The following is a 15921-nucleotide window of genomic DNA, read 5'->3' as shown; positions in this document are numbered from 1 at the left end:
TCTGAATAAATTTCAAAACAAGTTCATCAGCGATCACTGAACAAGCTCAGTGTATGATCGCTGGAACTGAAATTACAGATACATAAATACATCGAAAGGAAAAAGGGATTATCAACAAATCAATGAGAGAGAGGATCAACACAGATGATTATTTCAAGTTTGATGAGTTTTGGAATCTAATTTTATAAATGATCATATCTTTGATTTTGTTGATAAAATGGGGATTTTACCCGCTTGTTATGACCAATCGATAACAAAACAGAAAATAACGAAAACAACAACAAAATACTTGAAATTTACGAATCGTGTATATGTCAAGCTAAAGCCTAATCCAATTGTCTTAAAAAGGCTTTAGTCCATTTTGATAAGGCTTATGATATTGGCCTTATAAACCACTCACTTTTCCCCTTTCTTTCCTATGTGGGATCAATTCCTATGGTAAAAACCCAACAACAACTATTCCCATGGATCATAACGTCAATTAAAAGATGAAGATGGTGACTTTTAATTTGATCCTCTCGATATTGGCGATTGGTCGGTCAATTAATGTATCTAAACATCACAAGACCTGATATTTGAAACAACCTGGTAGATGATTATTTTTCTCCGTCAAGTCTGAGTGTATTCTACAGGCCTATTGGGGCAAATGTACAGATACACGTAGATTAGTGACTAGGTCTGCGTGTTTTTAGGCCAATCCTTGATATCCTAGAAGTCTAAGAAACAACCTACAGTTTCACGATCTTTTATTGAGGCTGATTATAGAGCCATGGCTATTACTACTTCTGAGTTAGTTTGGCTTCGGCATTTGTTATTGAACACCTGAAGTCAATCTCGATGCTTTGTGATTACAAATCAGCATGACAGATTGCATTGAATCGAACTTTTCATGAGAGGACGAAACATATCGACAACGACTATCATTTCGTTAGAGAAAAAGTTTATTCCAAATTGATTCGATTAATGCCTATGAGCTAGCTAATATATTCTTTTTTATGAAGTGAAGAATATAGAAATTCCAAATTGCCTTTCATTTTTAACAATATTGATCCTTCAAAATTTGTTTGTTACAAATTTGTCCTTAAGGGTGAAGGAAAGGGACAAATCTAATAAAATAATTCTAAGGACCAATTTTAATGAAAGTGATAAACGTTAGGGACGAAAAGTATAACTTATGTTAAATATTATAGCGAATTTCATTGATCAATGACATTACAACAAAAAGAGGTTTATAAGACACTTTTCGAAAACCGTCCTTTAAAAAAACTAATACAACACATTAGTTTATGAGTCCTATTTTATTTAATCTTGTATGACTCTTAATTTTGATATCTTATTAACATATATTGACATCCTATCATGTAATTAATTACAGCATTTTTGAATGTCATATTATTTTATAGTCTAATAGGACACTTTTAAGTGTCGCATTATTTTAAAGACCAATAGGACAATATAAAGTTTAATATTATTGTAAATGCTAATTTGACACTTTGAATTATCCTATTGTTTTTAAAAGCTATACAACACTTTTGGTGGTCGTATTAGAGATTAAGAGCTAATAAGACACTTTTAAGTGTCCATTAAAATTTAAAATAATATAAACATAATTATATATTTAGAACTATATTTATCTAAGACATATAAATAACTAGGCTTTTAAGTGTCCAATTAATTTTGAATAAGGAAAATTGAAAGCCCAAAACCTCAAAACCTCAAAGCCCTCAGCCTTGTGCCTCGACATCATCGAGTCCTCTGCCTCCTTTGCACACTGAGAATCCATTCGCGATCGACTCTTCTACACCCTGAGAATCTCAAATCCCTTACTTTTTGAAGCTCTAGCTGTTTGCGATCTACCCCTCTGCACTATTTGAATATCCGTCAAGCCCTCACTGTTTGAAGCCCTAGCTGTTCGTCAAATTCTGAGTTAGGAAGTTTTCAGTTGCAACATTAACGGTAACAAAATCAAACCGACTAGTCTTTTTTAAGTCATTAGTTTATGGTAACACATTAGTCTTAGATATATGTAATAGCAATTTAGCATAACTTGGTTCCATGTCATTCGCTTGTATTACAAAAACTGAATGTCTGAAATCAGGTTTCTAACATAGATTTATATAATCAAGTTTTGGGGATGACTGATTTTGCTTCAAATCGTGTTGTTGGTTCTGTTGTGTCTGCTTCTGATTATGCTCCACTGTTGCTTTAGCTGTTGGAAGATGTGCACTCAAGGTTGTTATGATGGATGAAAATTTATAATGAACTATGGATGATTTGCATCTTCTCTACAGTTGTTGCTTCTACAATAGATGGCCATTTATGTTTACTCAGAATCAGTCCAATTCAGAATGGAGCTTATGGTGCAAAGGTTGTTGTTTTTTACCAAAGTTTGGTGGTTGTTTCATATCAGGTTTGAAGGTTATGTATTTCACCTGATGGTCATCAAAGCCCTTATTATGGTTGTTGTTTCTCTTTTTGCTCAATCTGGGATTTTGGGTGTTAATGGCTCTTGTAGTCTGTTTAAATTTCATCAGTGGGCAAATAAGTTGGTTTTTTCCTTGTTTTAGAGATCGATTTTAGCAGTTGTTGCTTTAGAGGGATCAATTTGTGTGCCCTTATTTTGTTAAGGGTGGTACAAATTTGTTTATTGTTCAATTCATTAGTGGTTTTTCTATTGGAGGGTGCTAATTGCAATGGTTCATGGCAATTCCAGTCTTATCTATTTCTAAATTGGTTCTTGGTCTATTTCTAATTCCAGTTATGCTCAAAAGTTCTTAGACCTCAAGATTTGGTTGAACTAGAAACGAGATCGGAAAAACTCTTTGTGATCTAGAAAGGATTTTCCCACCATCGTTCTTCGATGTCATGGTTCATCTTTCAGTTCACCTTGCGTCAGAGGCTAAAATAGGTGGTCCAGTTCATTACTGTTGGATGTATCCAATCGAGAGGTATGTATTTTTTTTCTAATTTTTATTAATATTACCGATACAAGTATTGTTATAGTTTTTTTTTTACTTTTTCATTTTATGAATTTTTAGGTATTTGTCCACATTGAAATCTTATGTTCGAAATAGAAGTAAAGTCGAGGGTTCAATTGCAGAAGGATATCTAGCTGCAGAGTGTCTTTCCTTTTGTTCATTGTAATTATATAATGATATTGGGTCTAGACATAATAGGACAAGTCAAAATTATGATGATGGTGGTTGTCAGGGTGTTTTACCTCTCTTCTCGATGTCGGGTCATTCCGTGGGAGCTGTAGAGACACAAACACTGGACCTTGAAACTTTGGCTAAAGCACACTCATGTGTGTTGTTTAATTGCAACAAAGTCGATATTCATCACGTAAGTCAACAATTATACATTATGAATTTTAGTACAATTAGTGTTTGAGTCTTTTAACATTATATACTTATACAGTGAACATCTAACTATTGTTTGTGATCAAAATCGACGAGTACGTGAGCATGAATTGCAACGTATTCATGGTAAAACTTTTGCATTATGGTTCCAAAATCATGTAAGTAATGATTAAATTAAATTATCATATTACATTTTCTAATATATGCCAAGTGCTTTTTAAATTATAAAATTTTATGTACTCATACTCAGGTTGAAGAATTACATACTTTAGGGGATCAAAGAATTATGGAGGAACTAGGGGCCTTGGCAGGTGGCCCTATTGAGGTTGTAAAAAAATACAAGGGATTTATTATAAATGGTTTTAGATTTCACACGCAAGAACTTGAGCATAAAAGAAAAACACAAAATAGTGGAGTTGTGCTTGATGCGAGGACAAATAGCTTCTCGAGCGTTAGAGATAACAATCCTATTATGGGAGATGTAACCTACTATGGGGTCGTGAGAGATATTATTGATTTAAAGTATTCGATTGACAAAAAAATAGTGTTGTTTGATTGTGATTGGATCTCAACCGGTAAAAGGAAAAGGGAAGATGAGAATGGGTTTACTCTACTTAATTTTAAAGGCTTGAAGCCTCGTAATGAAATCTTAGAAGAATAAAGTTGTACTTCAAGTGTTCCAATGAATTTTTTTTTAATAAAATCTTAGAATCTTGTTTTTCAATCATGTTTTTGTAGGTTGGGGATGTTCATCTTAAGAGCATCATAAATTTCATGGAAATTGTGGCAAGAGGATGTGTTAAGAGCTTAGATCCAGATGAATTGGTTGGTGGCGAGGAGATTGGTCCAAATTGGTGTGAGGTACATGTTTTGGTTGCTATTAAAAGGAGGGAACGTTTGTTAGATCATATGGATTGTTTATTACAATTGAAGACGCTATTGGAGCAACAATTGCATGGCCTTATCCTTTCACTTTGTAATGTTAATCTTTGATAAAGTGTAAAAAAAAATTATTATATAACTTTAAGCTCATATATCTGGTTTTTAATTGTAGGATGTGCATGACGAAGATTGATATCTCTCGTTTGTAGGGCACAATAAGATTTTTTGTATTTGCATTATTCTTGTTCATTACTTAGTTTTGTCATGATACAACTTTCTGGTGGATACATAATTTGGTAGTTGATACTAATATAAATACTTGTACAACTTCGAATTTTGTTCTATCGAATCAATTCGTAGAACTGTCATATATGCTTTTAAATGTAATATTACAAAATGATTTTATAATTGGATGATACGTCTCGCATTATAGTCATTTAGCTTTTAGTGTTAATTATTATAGCCTATTAGGACACTTTCTTAGTATTACTTAGTTCATTTTATAGGACTCTAAAATTTGTTTCATAATTATATAACTTATTAAGACACATATTTTGGTACTATATAATTGTTTTAGCGACATTGAATTTCGTCCTATAAAAACATTTTTTGGAACACCCATATTTGTTTTTAAATATATAACTTTGTCCAAGAAATTAATATGTCAAAACGTTATATCCTTTAACGAAAAACTATTGTGATAAAGAGAGAAAGAATCGGGTTCAAACGATAAAATTGACCAAATAATAAAACACGAGAATGGTCAAATCACATATAATTTTATATCAAACTGAAATGTAAAATCACGTGTGATTACATGGTCTTCCTCACATCCTTGCGTTGACTGTGTTATGTAATTGCATGTGCTTTCAGTGCAAAATCACATATGATTTGATCATTCTCGTGTTCTCTTATTTTGATCGTGTTCTGATTTGATTCTCCCTCAACATATATATAACCTATTTAAAATAAAGGATTAACACAAAAAAAAAATACAACATACCCAAATGTTTTCAAGGGTGAATTTCGACAACCAAATTAAATATCAAAAAGCTTCCTGCTATATAAACTTGTACAATACGATTATAAATATTAACTCGTGCATAAGTTGCAGGAGAAATATCAAAAATTCTAAAATATACGGAACTAACAAAAAAAACTTGTAGAAACAAGAGTTATAGTATGGTCATTTTACCAGCAAAGTTGCAACAATATAAGAGTACGAAGGCTTTTATAAATAACTACCGCTAATAATACATGTTTAGTTTGTTCATATTTGGCATATTAAAGGGGTGTTTGGGATTGCTTATTTAAAACAACTTATGTTTTTTTTTTGTAAAAGTGCTTATTAACTTATGTGGTATCAAACCGGAGTTAAATAAAACAATGTTAAAATTGTAAACTAGTAATAAGCAGTTTTTCATAAGTCAGGAATGATTAACTTATCAAAAACAGCTTATTACCGTTTTGACACCGGTATAAGTAGTTTTTTTTTTCTTATCCAAACACTAGAAAATAGCTTATCACCGGTGCCAGACTGAAATAAGTTAAAAAGCAGCTTTTATTAGCAATCCCAAACACCTCCTAATTGTGTATAAAACTTAAAATTTTTAACAAAAAGATGTGTGCGGGGTCGAAGCAACCCGCTTCGATGCATGCTAACAATTTAACTGTTTTGACTCATTATCGAACGGACTTCGTTTACCATCTTTAGTGCAATTATATCAATATTAAGAGTTTTAAACTCAATTATTTCATCGTTTTTCGAATTGAAACTCGTGTACGTATTATAATATTTTTTACATAATACATACATGTATATACATATATAATACACCTCATAATAACTAATTATTTAATAATTAAAACCAAAAAACTAGAAATAAAATGACAAAAAAACCTTGTTCTTGGAAAAAATGTTAAATAATCTACAAGAAAAAAAAAATGTGATCATCTTCAAAGTTCAAACCACATATCTTAAACCTATTTTTTCATGGTTTATCATCCAAAGAAACCGATGAACGTCTTATAAACTCCAAGCAATCTTCAATGGCTTCCGAGTAAAAAGAATTTGATCTCCCAAATGATCGTATCCGACAACCGTTTTCCTTCGCTACAAACCTTTTTTGGCTCGATTTTCCGACACCCTTTGTGGTACTCTTTTCGTACGGAGAAGAAGAAGAAGAAGAAGAAGAAGAAGAATTCGACTTCCATGAACCCATAAGAATCTTGAAGAAATTAAAGAACTTTGCACGTAGCCGTTGAACGGAAAATCTTTTGGAGGTTAGCCGGAAACCTCTGGTTGCATAGTATTTCCGGCCAACTCTGTTGTAATTCATATGACTCATTTGTTGTCGGAGTTAGATGATGGTGATAGAAGGTGCTTATAGTCGTATGGTGTTTGTGGGTATTTATACATAAGAGATTGAAGAGAGGGGGTAAAATTGACTATTTGCAAAAATGAAAGGGTAGAATCGGTGTTTTAAAGTTTGGGAAAATGATTTTTATTGGTGAGTGATTCCGTAGAAGGTGGGAAGGGACTTGGAAAATGTGATTTATCTTTAATTAATATTTTTATAATTATGACTTTTGGGATGGTGTTGTTTATAATAATAGACTGAGTTACATTTTTAGTCCTCATAGTTTGGTGCTTTTAACAAATTCTATTCCTATTTTGAAACATCAACAAAATGTGTCCTTGTGGGTGTAACCCTTTTAACAATCTACGTTTATGTGGTTGTAACTTTTTTAATAAGTTGGGTTAATGTGGTTGCAGTTTTTTAACGGGTTGGATTCTAAATAACTTATAGCAAGCTATGTCTTTATGGTTGCATTAAGAATCTAGTTCGTTAAAAATATGTAACTATGGAAACACAACTTGTTAATTTTGAAAAATTATGGACAAAATCTGTTAAAAACCTTAAACCATAAGGATGAAAAATGTAGTTCATTCTAATTAATATTTTGTAATAAGGGAATTAATGTTTTAAAATGTAATAAAACTTTATTTATGGTGTGTTTGGTTCGGGGTATTAAAAGATAATGAATGGAAATGATAATAATTAATTATGTTTGGTTCAATTAAGGAATGAAAAATGAGTTTGATCTCAAAAAATTAATCAATCATTATAATAGATTTGGTTAAAATTCATTCCTACTTAATTTGGAGGAAATAGAAATTTTAATTATAAGTTCACGTATTTTTTTTCTTGTCAATGTCTGTTCTTTTGTCTTCTTGTTTCTTCATAGTTTGAATCCACAAGAACAAGGTATTATCTCCCATTTTTGTAATATTTCCATCTCTAGTTTTTACAGTATCTACATCTCCATCTCTGATTTTGGGTAGTAACCCTAGAATACTGATTTTGGTTAGTAACCCTAGAAACCCTAACTTGATTTTGCAATAGCTCCATCTCCATCAAAATGAACTGGTCCATCTCTGTTGGGTTTTTTTTTTCGGTTTTGTCTGATTTTATGTTCAATTTTAATCAATTTTAGAGGGAAGGAAAGAAGCAATTTGTGTTGGAGGCGTTGTGTTCGATTTTGGTTTTTTGATTTCCATGGCAAGTTGGCAACACTAATGAACTGGTAGATCTCTACCAAGGAACAAGAAGACGAATTCTCAATCGGTTTTGCATCTAGTTTTCATAAAGAAGAAGAAGAGACGACGATGAGTTCACTGGGTTTTGTGGTGGAAAAAAATGGTGATCGTCTTTCTATCTTGGGTGAATCCTAGCCAACATCTTCAAACAGAGTCTCTGTTTCTTTGATAGTTTTTTTTTTTTTAAATCGAAGCAACAATAATATAATGGAATGTGATATAATATAATGAAAATACTCCTTCCCATTTTCATTCTTTTAAACGAACCAAATGTCCCCTTAATTCTTATTCCGTGTAATGGATTTATTTTTCTTACCGAATGTAATAAACTTTTAAAATTAATATCTTCCATTATTTTTAACCAGTAATTTACTGACTTATATTCGTTTACGATGGTCTTAAAAAATATTTACAAAAACATTATGAGAAAGTAGATGATATACTTGATATTCAGGGGGTGTTTGAGATTGCTTATTTCAGACAACTTATGTCTTTTTACAAAAATCTTTATCAACTTATCATAAGTTAAAATGCTTTAACTTCTTCAAAAACTTCTTATTACTACTTTGACACCGGTATAAGCTGGTTATCCAAACACTCAGAACTGCTTATTATTGGGGTTACACTGGAATAGTCAATAAGTTGTTTTTATAAACAATCTCAAACACCCTGTTAATAGAATAATTTTTATTAAATCAATAATTTTCAAAATAGAAAATTACAAGGTTTATTTTTTTGAAAATGGGGGACAAAACAAAACAAAATAAAGAGCAAAATAGGGAAAAGTGTCTGTCGTTACATGTATAAATTTGATGCTATTGATATATTATATAATGGCAAGTTTGAATTTATATTTCTTTTTAAATTTAAACACATTTTTATTATTTTAATGAATTAATAATTGTTATTAAGAATGTCGTTACGCGCAAAATTGTTTCTATTAGTTTGATCCAGACGTATAATTCATATACAATGATTAATGAACAACATCCGTACTACATATTTAAATATCCATAAATAATTATACTGAATTTTTATAATCTCAGATATATTAAAGTTAACGAAAAACAACAACGATGAAAACTAGGAGCGTTAAAGTTTGACTTTCGACCACTCTATTTTTCTTGTGGTTGGATTTTTAAACCTTTTTCAATTTCAAATTTATTAGCGGAAGACAGTCGTCTACGAGTAACACATAAAATACATTTTTTTAATGTTTTTTACAACGGGTGTAAAGTGAAGCTTTGGTATTAGCGTAGCATTATGTCATCCGTATTAAATCGGACCTTGTTGCGTCTTTATGAAGATGGTGTTGAAAAATTACAAAATGATGAGACCTTTGCATGTAGCGGAAAGTTAAATTTTATTGTAATCGAGAATATAAAATTAGCGCTATTTTCACCAAAAAAAAATCTGAATTTAATGAAGTATTTTGTCGTATTATTATGATTCGATGTTTATCTTGTATTTGAATACGTTTATTAGTTGGTTATTAATTAGTCTTATGGAGTCCATATACAAAGCTTTAAAAAATTGTGTTACAATAATAAATTGTAAACTTAAAAAGTAAGATATTTATAAAATATGATGTATATGATTTAATATATAGTAAAGAGAAGCTCTTTAAGAAAAGTAAACTACATTTTTTGTCCTAATAACATATCTTATAATATCAAACTATAAAGCGTCTTATTTAAAAATGTTAAAATAGATCAATAGACGTTTTTAGGTATTTTAACAAGGTTTTTAAGGCGTTTTCAAAATAAAATGTCGTATTAACTATTTTATATGATATTATTTGAAAAATGTGTCATATAAGCACAAATGTCCTACAAAAATATGGGTTTATAGAAACATTTATTAAAAAAGTACTATAAAATAGTTTTTTTTTTTTTTATTAATCTGGATATCCAATCCGAAAAGATTATCAACAGAGTAAAAAGAAATGCTACTGCCCAGGATCGAACTGGGGACCTTTTGTGTGTAAGACAAACGTGATAACCACTACACCACAGCAACTTAGTATTATAAAATAGTTAATACGACAATTTATTATAAAGTGTTCTAAAGAAATTGTTAAAACCTAAAACATCCTATAAATGTATTGTAATACTTTTAGACATGATGTTCTATAATTAGTCTTATAAACTTAAGTCCTATAAAGTATATTTATTAGTACGCTTAAACATTTTAAACATTATATAAACCCAAATTTGTTGTAGTGAGTACTCAACTTTATAAGATTAATAAATATACTAACTTGTACAAAAAGGTTACAGATAAGATGTTGGTATATAATTTGCCAATCTAATAAATTATGTTCTTATAAATGAGCTTCAAAAGAGTGATACTAACCCTAAAGGTACATAAGTGTTGAATTCGTAGAGAACAGTTAAAATTTATAAGAAAAAGAGACATCTTGCATAAACAGGGCCATCTTACAAGCTATAGAAATACATTTTCTGTATAAATAGTCAAGATTCGTATGGAAAAACTGTAAAATTCGAGCTCTCAAAGCCCACTTTGGACCCCTCCCAATTTGGCTAGTTTAGTGAATACCGCTTATTTTTTTTTGTGTGTATATGACAGTTATTGATAAATATTGTATTGAAAACGAAGTTTTAATATAGCAAAATGACGTAAGGTTATGTCAAATAGCTATTTTTTTTAAACAATCAAATATAACTTTAAGTTTTTAATTGAACGTAACATTACGTTGTTTATAAGATAATTGTTAAAAAATTATCGACTCGTATAGGTTAAAAAGGGTCATTTCATATAATTAAAAAACGAAAATAAACACAATCATGGATTAGGTTAATAAATCAATAATTACTTTGGGGTTATGATATTAATCATCCTATTTTTAATAAAGTGATTATATTTTTACATAATTATATTTGACTTTTGATGATCTTAATTGTTTTATAAAAATAAATGATTTTACAATAAATTATGAAACAATAAAAATTGTTATATTTGTCGAAACCGTTTAACTGCACGTTAGGTTTTATTAAATCTTGTGTCTGTTTAGTTTAAAGAAAAATCTGAAATTAAAATCTCGAGATATCAATGAAATCTGACAAAAATAAATATAGAAATTCCATGAAGATAGTTTTGTATTTCATGAGATTTGATAAATTTATTTGTAATAATGTTTTTAAATATATTAAAAAATACAATTTAGTAATTTGTAATTTGTTACAGTAATTTATGTATAAAGAAATGAAATGAAATTTCATTTTAAATCTTACAAACTAAACACAGTGAAAATTCCAAATCCTCTTGATTTCAGATCTTTACAAGAATTCAAATGTCTCAAAAACATTCTGTTAATATTACATCTAGGGGTGCTCATGGGTTGGGTTGAAGACATAATGCTTGCAATTTGAAAAATCTTAACTCAATTTAAACCGTACGAGTTGGTCGGGTTGATACTTTGGTACATTAAGATAGTCTTTTAACCTTGAATATGTTATTTCTCTACTCATAATTTCTTTTTCATCATCAACAATTTGATACAACTTATCCATACTTATTACGTATATCACATTCAGTTAGTTTTCTCAATCCACATATATATGTTCACAATTACTGGACATATATACGAATGAGTTATATAGAGATGTGAATAAATTGAAAATATGTGTATATGAAGAGAGTACGCGATAGTGTATTTGTCTAATGTATATATTATTATAAATTCAACAATCATATTAAATCCAATAAATAAAATGATATCGGGTTCATCTGGTTAGGTTGAGTTCAAACAATAGTAACACAATATTAACTCAATACCTACGGTTTGAAAATTTTACAACTCGATTAGACATCGAGCTGCTTCGGATTGAGTTATTTCGTGTTGGATTGGCCGGGTTTTTAAGCACCCCTAATTACATCCTCGTTCGATTCTAATATGAGATATATACAATTTAAATACGAATTTATGGGCGATGTAAAGAGAGAATGTTTTTTTTTACGATTTTTAAATCATCATGAATACAAATAAATAATGAAAATGATTAATAGTGACACATTAAAGCATAATAAAAAGTATGTGTTGATAGAGTTTGACTTTGACCAAAAAAGTGATCACTTGTGTAATAATTGAACCATTTTTTTCAATAGAACAATGAGTAGTGGTTCTTGATTTTGTTTTTTGTTTACAAAAAGATGCATTAAAGTCAAATAAATCACCTTCCACTTTCCCCTTTTTTCTTCTTTATTGTCAATGAAACATCTCAAAGTTCATTATTTTCAAAATTAAATCCAATTCCAATTTTAACATGATGTATGTATGCACAATACCGAAAACGAAGTTGTTTTAGCGTTTTTGTAAAGAATGCAACTTTACGACGATGGTGACATAGGGTTTGATTGCATGTGACAATGACGAAACTGGTATTGTGTCGACTTTTCAGTAAAAATTGTATCTTTACTATGATTGTGACATGGGTTCTGGTTGCACGTATTCTTGCATGGTTACACCATGGCCGCAAGCAACATGTATAGGGTATCCATAAAATAGATAGAATGTTTAAAAGAATATTTGAGTTGTTTTATGGGCAATTTATAAAAAAAAAAACTTATTATCCGATGATATGTCGTTACAATGTGGTATATGATAGTATTTTTTTTTGTATAACTGATTTATCAATTTGTTGATTATCGTGTCATGTGATTTAGATAGTAAGTTTAATGGTAGTGGGATTCATATTAATCTCTTATCTTTTACGTCAATGTTAGAGTATAAAATTCATTCAGATTTTAGACCGTAGATATTGTGTCTTGTAAATCTTTGTAAATCCTTTTAAATCCCTTAATTGTAGGTTATGATCAATTGTAATATTTTGTTGTAATTTGATGTATTCTAGCTATATATACAAAGCAGTATACAAAGATTGCTTAAGGGAGTCATACCCTAAAAGTCAGTCAAAAAAGATTTTCTTTTAATACTTGTATAAATAGGGTGCTACAAAATAAGTTATACAAGAAAGAAATAAACAATTTATTTATGTTAGACATCTTAAATAAATCAACAATTGGAAGAATCAAAGTTAGAAAGTTCTCAATACATTTTTTATGATCAAACAGATAATGAACCAACACATTCGGCAGAAGAGTACTCAAAAGTTGAATTTTGTATCGTTTGTTGTATTCGAACGTGGAACAAGAGTAGACTATTGTTGTTGTTGGAGAAGGGATGTAGGATTAAACCTTCTGGTGAAATCGTAGGGCTACATAGAATGATAAAAATTTTAGTGTAAGAGTTATAAAAGGTATAGGGTTAGTTTCAAAAAGACAATATAGCCTTATGCCAATGTAGATCTTTGATAGAAAGATGGTTTCAGAGAAAACAAATTGAGAAATGTGATATTTGAAATCGTGAGTTATTGTTGTAGGAATGAAGAAAGTGCAAGACTACACCGATGATCCAAACGTAGTTCTATGCTGTTTGAGAAGATGAGACAAACACATGAATTTTTTACAATAATGTGTAATTTAGTAGTATACATTTGGAATAAAACTAATATAAAAGAAATTGTATCCATCATATTAATTCTAAAAGTCGAAATAACCCAACACTGATATTAGAACAATAACTATAATTTTCTTGCCGTATGACTACAGTCAAAAGATAATGTAGTCGAATACAACCGACCATCATGATACTACTGTCGTTGTTAATACAATGATCTTCATCCGACCTTGCCCAACTCACACAAGCCCCCATCCCAGCACTAATACCACCATGTCACTACTACCATTATCATAGCTTCAACCACCACACCCATCACATCCCATCCCCGTATGTCCACACCCCAATGACCATCATGCCACTTCTACCACCACAACTACCACCCCACCTACCCCTGCCCCATACCCACCATGCATCGGCCCCAGGGGGTTGGTATGTGACAATGACAATAGTGGCATGGTAGCCGATGGGGTGGGTTGGTGCCCCCACCCACCCTCACCCCTAGATCCCTGCCACAACCGACATTTGCTGCCTTATCACCTACGTGGGTGGGTGATGGTGGGCCCCCACACCCACCCTGCCTCCACCATCCATGGGTTTTTTGGTTTTGAGGGTGGTTGGGGGTAGTTGCTATGATTAGGACAATAGTGGGATAGGGTAAGTGGCCTGAGGCAAGATGATAGTCGTGACTACGATAATAGTAGCATGGTGGTTGGTGGGGTTAGGGGTGGGTAGGTGTATGACAAGTAGCGGAATCCTGAACTAAGGCTTGGCAAAAAAAAAAAAAAAAAACTTGGAAATCTTAATGCCATAATGCCTTTCACATTCTCCTAGCCATTATCCTACTGCAATATCTATGATCCTACTATTACCATAAAGGAAAGATAAGAAATATAAAATGTCTATGAGCCCTATGACCTTTCACTCCCGGAATGTGCTATTACCATAAAGGAAATATAAGAAATATAGAATGTCTATGAGCCCTATGACCTTTCACTCCCGGAATGTGCTTTTGGTTGTTGTAATGGCGACATTAATAGGATGGTGATCGATGGAGTAGGGGTGACAGCTATGACGAGGACAATAGTGGCATGGTGATTTGTGGTGGTTAGGGGTGGGGGTTGGGTAGGGTGAGGTAACAGTTGTGACGATGACAGTAGTGGTGTGGTGGTGAGAGGTTAGGGGTTTGTGATAGTGAAAGTAGTAACATGATCGTGGTTGGGGCAGGGGAGTGGACGATGTTGGTTGAATTGGATGCAAAGACATGGAATTTTCCCCACTTATGACAAGGAACGATAAAATCTTTAATTTGTGGAATTCAAAGGATTCCTACATTTTCATTATGTGAACCAAACAAATGATTTAGAATTTGGTCAAAGGAATTATCCATTCAATGTAACACTCCATTTCACATTTGCATATAATCCACGTATTTCATATAACATGAAATTCAAATAACTACACACTGGTCCCAAATGTACAACTTGCTATATTACAAAAGTAGCTACTAATTTTTTCCATATACACCCACTACAAGACTTGTAAACATAACAAGTTCTCAAGTACAAGTAATAACATATTCCAAAAATCCACACATGTAATGCAATCATGATCCCTTTACATTTTTCCATTTCCCTTATCCTTCGATTGTGCCCTACCTGTAATGCATATTTTAAAACACAAAATGATGGTTAGACCATGAGGTCTAGTGAGAAATCTCCTTTGATTGCTATTACACGGTGAAATCACCAAAACACTTTTAGAAAACTCATTTGTATAAATAACAAATAAACAACGTTTTATCAAAACAAACCTTTTTCTCACATCATATAGATGAGACAACTTCATGAAGTCTCAAAATTATCGCATTCAATAATAAATAATCAAGTTGTCGCATCCCACATATATTACACCAATTTATCGTACCACATTGATGCGATAACAAATTTTGTCGCATCACACTTATGCGATAACCCCCTTGTCGCACCAAGGGACGGACACAATTTTTTTTTCAAACGTTAGCACCATATAATTAATATAATATAATATACATCTAAAAATAATTACAAAAAATATGGTTTTTATAGGACCGATAAACAACTCCTAAACTTGTACCCGACACGTCTTCATCTTTTGAAAACGGTCAATATATACCCAAAAATAATTACAAAAAGTATGGTTTTTATAAAACTGAGAAACAACTCCTTAATTTGTCCTCGGCGTGTCTTCATCTTTTGGAAATGTTCGATGACATCTTCATTTTTAACATTACTATGTGCTTCCTTTTCTATGGTACAAATGAGGACATAATTCAACAAGTCATCACCGATTCGATTACGTAAATCTGTCTTGACAAGCTTCATCGCCGAAAAGCATCTTTCAACCGTGGCAGTTGCAACAGGCAAAACCAGTGTTAGCTTCAATAACCGGTAGATTAAAGGATGAGAAAGATGCTTTCTTGTTGCCATCATCAATCTGGCGAGGTCAACAATACCGTTTAAGTTGGCAAATCTGACATCATTATAAACAGAATGATAGTAGATATCAAGTTCGTGCTCAAGAATGATCCTTTCCTTGTCTTCAAAATTTATTGGATACAT

At 31.4% G+C, this 15921-nt stretch overlaps 1 non-coding gene across 1 annotated transcript; it reads right to left on the bottom strand.

Moving 5' to 3' along the window:
• Nucleotides 1–9788: 9788 nt before the first annotated feature.
• Nucleotides 9789–9861, bottom strand: TRNAV-UAC. The gene has a single exon. It is a non-coding gene; the product is annotated as a tRNA-Val (tRNA).
• Nucleotides 9862–15921: the final 6060 nt, after the last annotated feature.

This window comes from Cynara cardunculus, assembly GCF_001531365.2.
Source record: "Cynara cardunculus var. scolymus isolate 2C chromosome LG 5, CcrdV1, whole genome shotgun sequence".
NCBI lineage: Eukaryota > Viridiplantae > Streptophyta > Magnoliopsida > Asterales > Asteraceae > Cynara > Cynara cardunculus.
Note: the sequence above shows the minus strand (reverse complement) of the source record. Positions and strands in the feature narration are given on the sequence as shown.